The 8189-nt window shown below is 45.5% G+C and overlaps 1 pseudogene; it reads right to left on the bottom strand.

Moving 5' to 3' along the window:
- Positions 1 to 780: 780 nt before the first annotated feature.
- LOC135508696 (IQ motif and SEC7 domain-containing protein 3-like) overlaps positions 781 to 8189 on the bottom strand; it is an 86059-nt pseudogene continuing 78650 nt past the window's right edge.

Genomic DNA, 8189 nt, shown 5'->3' with positions numbered 1-8189 from the left:
GGCTACCCAAAACATTTGACCCAAGTTAAACAATTTGTAGGCAATGCTACCAAATACTAATTGAGTGTATGTAAACTTCTGACCCACTGGGAATGTGATGAACAAAATAAAAGCTGAAATAAATCATTCTCTCTACTATAATTCGGACATTTCACATCCTTAAAATAAAGTGGTGATTCTAACTGACCTAAGACAGGGAATTTGTACTAGGATTAATGTCAGGAATTGTGAAAAACTGAGTTTAAATGTATTTGGCTGAGGTGTATGTTAACTTTTGACTTCAACTGTATGTCTCCATGTCCAGACAGTTCCATTCACTGCGAGGAATTCCTTTTGTTGCATCAGCTGTGTGATATCAGGGCAGGGTTATGATTAGGGGGTGAGAGGGGCATCCTAGAGTGTTCTTTCTAAAGCCAGGTACAGATATAGATATGTACAGATGACACTGTGTCACAAGAGCTGTCAGATTACAAAATCTATCTTTAGAAATGTTGTCAAAACTACATCATAATCAAAAATACACATTACATCGTTAGATAGATGACTTTGAATTTATATTGATTTGAAACCTCTCCATTTTCTCCCACTCTATTTCTCGGCTTATTCCCTCTCTCTCAGCTGACTTCCTTACCTCCCTCTTTCTCCCTTCCTCGTCTCACCCTTTTCCTCTCTATCTTTGTCTATGAGTGTTTGTGTTGTGTGTGTTTCTCCCAGTATATCACTGTTTAACAAAAGTTCAGAGGACAGATGATTAGGTGTGGTAGGATCAGGGGACATATGTCAGACGAGGCTGCGGGAACCACTAGAGTTTCGTCTGCGCAGGGGGTGAGGAAGGGTGTGTGGAAGGGGGTAGGGGGAGTCGGGGGGACAGTACTGGTGGGGGTGGTTGTAGGGGGGAGGAGGGGGAGGCAGAGGGGGCTCAGATCCCTCTCTGATCCGTACTGGTGTGGACATCGCTGATTGGATGAGGCGGTGGTGGGAGGCGGGGCTTCCTTGACTGAGGAAGGCTTCCATTCGCCCCTGGCCGCTCTGGTCCACAACAATCACCTTGACGATCTGCTGGCATTGAATGAGGGTGTCTGGGCGGAGTTCTCCAGGGTGGGTGGGGCTAAGCATTGCCAGGGGTGCTGCCAGAGCCAGTTGGGTGGAGTCAGGACTGGTCACATGGTAGGTCTGAAGCAGCCTATCAGGGCTGGCCTGGGTCATGTGGTAGGTCTGCAGCAGCCTATTGTGAATTGACACCTAGTTTAGAAACAGCCAGAGAATGGCATGAGGAGTTACCAGCCTGAACGCAGCCTACAGCAGCCCTCTGGTGGGTTAGACACAATGGCAGCATGCAGGGAGCGAACACACACACCATGTCTCCCTAACAAAGATTTTTACATTTACATCATTTAGCAGACACTCTTATCCACAGCAATTTACAGGAGCATAGGCACATTGACAGATTTTTCACCAAGTCGGCTCGGGGATTAGAATCAGCGGCCTTTCGGTTACTGGCCCAACTCTCTTAACCACTATGCTACCTGCTGCCAAGATATATGCAACTCTAAAGGACTGACTAAGAGTTAGGGCTTGGTGGGGAGGTTGGGTTGGGAGATGCTAGTTCTGTAGAGAGGTAATTTAGAGTGGAGTAACTGGGCTCGATTTAAATCAAATCAAATTGTATTTTTCACATGCGCTGAATACAACCGGTGTACACATTACAGTGAAATGCTTCCTTGGAAAACCTGAACTAACAATGCAGTTTTAAGAAAAAATAAGTGTTAAGAAAGTATTTACTAAATAAACTGAAGAAAACAATAAAACATTCAAATTAAAGAGCAACCATTAAATAACAGTAACAAGGCTATATACAGGGGGTACCGGTACAGAGTCAATGTTCAGGAGCACCGGTTAGTTGAGGTAATTGAGGTAATATGTATGAGAATGGGGGCGTGTTCGGCCCTCCTTTTCCTGTAGTCCACGATCATCTCCTTTGACTTGATCACGTTGAGGGAGTGGTTGTTATCCTGGCACCACATTGCCAGGTCTCTGACCTCCTCCCTATAGGCTGTCTCATTGTTGTTGGTGATCAGGCATACCACTGTTGTGTTGTTGGCAAACTAAATGATGGTGTTGGAGTCGTGCTTGGCCATGCAGTAATGGGTGAACAGGGAGTACAGAGGGGACTAAGCACACACTCCTGAGGGGCTCCCGTGTTGAGGATCAGCGTGGCAGATGTGTTGTTCCTTACCCTTACCACCTGAGGGCGGCCTGTCAGGAAGACTAGGATTCAGTTGCAGAGAGGGCTGTTTAATTCCAGGGTCCTTAGCTTAATTATGAGCTTTGAAGGCACTGTTGTGTTGAACTAATGGTGCTCTCATGCATGCTTCAGTGTTGCTGTAGTCAATGAATAGCATTCTCACGTAGGTGTTCCTTTTGTCCATGTGGGAAAGGGCAGTGTGGAGTGCAATAGAGATTGCGTCATCAGTGGATCTGTTGGGGCGATATGCAAATTGGAGTGGGTCTAGGGTGTCTGGGATAATGGTGTTGATGTGAGTCATGACCAGCCTTTCAAAGCACTTCATGACTACAGACGTGAGTGCTGCAGGGCGGTAGTCATTTAGGCATGTTACCTTGGTGTTCTTGGGCACATGGACTATGATGGTCTGCTTGAAATATGTTGCTATTACAGACTCAGTCAGGGACAAGTTGAAAATGTCAGTGAAGACACTTGCCAGTTGGTCAGTGCATGCTCGGAGTATACGTCCTGGTAATCCATTTGGCCCTCCGGCCTTGTGAATGTTGACCTGTTTATCGGTCATCCTCACATTGGCTACGGAGAGCTTGATCACACAGTCATCCGGAACAGCTGGTGCTCTCATGCATGCTTCAGTGTTGCTTGCCTTGAAGGCACATAGAAGTAATTCAGCTTGTCTGGTAGTCGATGGGCAGCTCACGGCTGTGCTTCCCTTTGTAGTCTGTAATAGTTTACAAGCCCTGTCACATCCGACGAGCGTTGAAGCCGTTGTAGTAGGATTCAATCTTAGTCCTGTATTGACGCTTTGCCTTCGTCCGAGGGCATAGCGGGATTTCTTATCAGCGTCCGGGTTAGAGTCCCGTTCCTTGAAAGCGGCAGCTCTACCCTTTTGCTCCGTGCAAATGTTGCATGTAATCCTTGGCTTCTGGTTGGGGTATGTACGTACGGTCACTGTGGGGAAGACATCATCAATGCAATTATTGATGAAGCCAGTGACTGATGTGGTGAACTCCTCAATGCCATTGGAAGAATCCCAGAATCCAGTCTGTACTAGCAAAATAGTCCTGTAGCTTAGCATCTGCGTCATCTGGCCACTTCCATATTATGCGTGTCACTGGTACTTCCTGCTTTAGTTTTTGCTTGAAAGCAGGAATCAGGAGGGTATATTTATGGTCAGATTTGCCAATTGGAGGGCTAGGGAGTGCTTTGTACACGTCTCTGAGTGTGGAGTAAAGGTGGTCTAGAGTTTTCTCTGGTTGAAAATGTAACATGCTGGTAGAATAAAGTAAAGTAAAACCTTGAGACTTCCTTAATATTAGACTTTGTGCACCAGCTGTTATTGACAAATAGACACAGACCGCCACCCCTTGTCTATCTGTTCTATCTTGCCGATGCACGGAAAACCCAGTCAGCTGTATGTTATCCATGTCGTCATTCAACCACAAATGGGTGAAATATAAAATATTACAGTTTTTAATGTCCCGTTGATAGTATAGTCTTGATCCGAGCTCATCCAGTTTATTCTCCAATGATTGATTGCACGTTGGCTAATAGGACTGATGTTAGAGGAGGTTACCCACTCGCCGTCAGATTCTTATAAGGCACCCCGACCTATATCTCCGTCTCTTCTTAATGCAAATGACGGGGATTTGGGCCTTGTCTGGTGTCTGAAGTAAATCCTTTGTGTCCGACTCGTTACGAGGTGAGTAATCGCTGTCCTGATATCCAGAAGCTCTTTTCGGTCATAAGAGATAGTGGCAGAAACATTATGTACAAAATAACTTACAAATAATGCAAAAAAACACACAATAGCACAACTGGTTAGGAGCACGTAAAACGTCAGCAATCTCCTCCAGCGCCATTTTAAAAATCATACTCATGCATGCATGCATACACAGACACGCGCATCAACCCTGAGTCTGGCCATGGAGATGGTTTTCTAGCAGGGCCAACAGGGCTTAGAAAAGCTTATGATGGCTGGGAAGCAGATGTTCTGTTAGCAGGAGGCTAATAGCTCACCGTGCATTAGCAGGTGGCGAATAGTTCATTACTGCCCCCTGGTAGCAGAAAGCTGAAGGTTAAATCTAGCCCTACAGTTGTGGCTGTGTCGCTCTGAGTCACACAGAGCTGGAGGGAGATGACGAGGGTCTCCTTTACTCCTCACCTGTCTGTATCTTTGCCTAACAAAAATACACTGTGTGTATGTGACTCACCTCCACAGTGTTGTTGCTAGTCTCGTCATACGGATCTTTCTGGGCTGAGGGGAGAAACACAGAAGTGACACTCAGAGACACAGACTGGTGTGTGGTGCTAGTTGCTAACTTAGTGTTTGTTTGTTACCTGTGGGGGATCCTGTGTGTCGACTGCCCATCTGTCCTCCGTTGGTGTTGGGGGTGTGAGTCTGCACCCCCTGTTCTCTCTTCAGCTCCCCTGTAGACAGTGATATATGACCATATATTACATAAAGTGTGTGCGTGCGTGTGCGTGTGTGTGCGTGTGTGTGTGCTCACATTGAATGTGTATCTGCTCCATCTCGTTGACCTCAGTGATGGACTCTCGTAGCTCCTCTGTGAACTTCCTGAGCTCCTCTCCACTGGGGGAGCAGAAACTCACCATCTGCTTCTTCTCTGACGAGAACGGACTCAACATGGTGATGCCATGAGCATAGTCTGGACACACACACACACACACACACACACACACACACACACACACACACACACACACACACACACACACACACACACACACACACACACACACACACACACACACACACACACACACACACACACACACACACACACACACACACACACACACACACACACACACACACACACACACACACACACACACACACACAGTTAGCTATGTGAGTAGAATGGTGATGCCACTGATATAGTCTGGACTCTGGACAATGTCACAGCTCATAATTAGCTATGTATGTAGAAGTACAGTTTTATAGTACAGTAGTAGTAGTGGTGGTAGTAGTAGTGGTGGTAGTAGTGGTAGTAGTAGTGGTAGTAGTAGTAGTAGTAGTAGTATTGGACTGTAGTAGTATTGGACAGTAGTAGTAGTATTGGACAGTAGTAGTAGTAGTATAGAAATTACATTCGTTACTGAAGAGGTGGAATTGCATGCCAAGTAGACCCATGGCTTTACAGAAGGTGTAGGAGGCAGAAGTCTTCTTCTTGGGACACAGCTTCAGGATCTGTGTGAGGAAATAGCAGAATGAACATAAGCTATACCATCAGTACACATACACATACTGTTACTACACAAAGGAACACTACTCGCGTGCGTGTGTATGCGGGTGCGTGCTTGTGTGTGTTCTCACAAGTATGAGGTCGTTGAACAGGAACACCTCTCTCTGGGTGTTGGCCAGTTTCTGTTTCAGGGGTTTGTTGAAGTCTGCCACCTCAAACAGACGACAGCAGCACACCAGCCTACGGTGGGGCACAGACAGAATCTACAAAGAAACACACACACACACCATGGGCTAAACACACACACACCAAAGGCTAAACACACACACCATGGGCTAAACACACACACACCAAAGGCTAAACACACACACCATGAGGTTAACACACACCATGTGCTAAACACACACAGACCATGGGGTTAAAAAACACACACTACGGGCTTAACACACACACCATGGGGTTAACCCACACACACACCACGGGCTTAACAAACACACACACCACGGGCTTAACAAACACACACACCATGAGGTTAACACACACATACACCATGGGGTTAACACACACACACCATGGGATTAACACACACACCATGAGGTTAACACACACACACCATGGGCTAAACACACACAGACCATGGGGTTAAAAAACACACACCACGGGCTTAACACACACACACACCACGGGCTTAACAAACACACACACCATGGGGTTAACACACACACACCATGGGTTTAACACACATACACATACCATGAGGTTAACACACACACCGTGGGCTTAACACACACCATGGGGTTAACACACACACACTCGCCACTCTCTCACACACATGCACACACCTCTCCCTCAAACTCTCTTACTCTCTCTCCATCTCTCTTTCAGACACACAACACACACACGCACCACTCTCTCTCTCCCTCTCAATTTCTGTCTAGCTATCTGACACACACACACCCAAACCCACCAACTCACCGTCTTCATGCCCAGTATGGACTGTTCCACACGGCTGACGTAGGTGACGTGGTCTTCGTTGGAGCGTAGCTCTCTCTGCTGGGTCCTCTCATAGATCCCTGTCACCATCTCCCTGGGGATGTCTGCTCCGTCGTCCACTCCTAAGGGAACAGGGACACACACTACGGGTCACACAGGAGGAACTACAGAGGAAATTCACTAAATAAAGTAAAAGCTGAATTTACTCCATCCCTGGTTTAGACTCGTTGTAGGACAGGACAGGTTTGCCTGGTAGTTAGTAGCATCCCTATCTGTCAACAGTAGATATGCTGTGGCTCTATCTCACCACTAGAGGGAGACCTTGTATTGTGTTCCAGTCAGGAGAGAAGCCCCCATTCCAAAATCAAATCAAATCAAATTGTATTGGTCACATACACATGGTTAGCAGATGTTATTGCGAGTGTAGTGAAATGCTTGTGCTTCTAGTTCTGACAGTGCAGCAAAATCTAACAAGTAATATCAAACAATTCCACAACAGATACCTAATACACACAAATGTAAGGAAAGGAATGGTATAGGAATATATACATATAAACATATGGATGAGCAATGACACAGTGGTGTAGGCAAGATGCAATAGATGGTATAAATTACAGATATACATATGAGATGAGTAATGCAAGATATGTAAACATTATTAAAGTGGCATTTTTAAAGCGGCATTATTAGAACATGAGGAGTCATGTTCTCATAATGCCACTTTAAATATGCAACTTTAATTATTTATTTAGGAGTTAGGGATGTTCCAGCCCTCAGCCTTCTCTCACTTGTCCCTGGTTTGGTGTGTTCTCTACACTGACCAGCCCTGATCCTGCCACTCTAATGATATGGGCCAGTCCAGATAAAAATGGTCATGTGTTGTATTCAAATATTCAAAGCATTGTGTGTGTGCATCTGTGCAGGTTTGTGTGTCAGTTCTATAAATAACCCCTCCAGTGTCTCAGAAACGCTGTCATAAATGTTGCAAGGCTTCTGCAGCTCATTATACTGAGTCACACTCATAAACACACACACACACACACACACACACACACACACACACACACACACACACACACACACACACACACACACACACACACACACACACACACACACGCACACACACACACTGTCACAAAAATAACACTATGGGGTTTGTATTATTTTTGATTCGTTCTTTTATCAGTAGGCACAGAAATCACACTGAAGGAAGAACTAAACAAAGACACAACTCCCCTAACAAGCTAGGCCCTGTTTGTTGACGACAGACAGACACACAGACACCCAGTCACCTCGTAGGTTGCGTATGAAATCGTTGAGGCCCATCTTGCGTTGAGGTTTGATGTTAGGGGAGTACATGTCCGTGTTGAGGAGGACCACAGCAAAGGCCAGGATGAAGATGGTGTCTGGGTTATGGAACTGCTGCACCACCTCAGGATTACACATGCAGTACCTCTGACTGTTGAGGTGGACAGGTAGAGAGATGGAGAGAGAGGTATCGACATAAACTCTTTTGTTGCTGAGAATTTTTAAACCTGTAGTATATTCAAGGTTTAAAAATGCTTCTAAACGTAGTCATTTCCAATTTAGAATGTCAGACTTGATTTGCCCTAAGAGAAAACGTATAAACCCCTGCAAAGACATTCCAATCATTTTAATCCATATAGTAATTCATTTTCTGTTGCAGCTGGATCATATAGTAATTCATTTTCTGTTGCAGCTGGATCATATAGTAATTCATT

The sequence above is a fragment of the Oncorhynchus masou genome, chromosome 22 (genome assembly GCF_036934945.1).
Source record: "Oncorhynchus masou masou isolate Uvic2021 chromosome 22, UVic_Omas_1.1, whole genome shotgun sequence".
NCBI classification, from domain to species: domain Eukaryota; kingdom Metazoa; phylum Chordata; class Actinopteri; order Salmoniformes; family Salmonidae; genus Oncorhynchus; species Oncorhynchus masou.
This window is presented reverse-complemented; position numbering and strand designations above follow the sequence as displayed.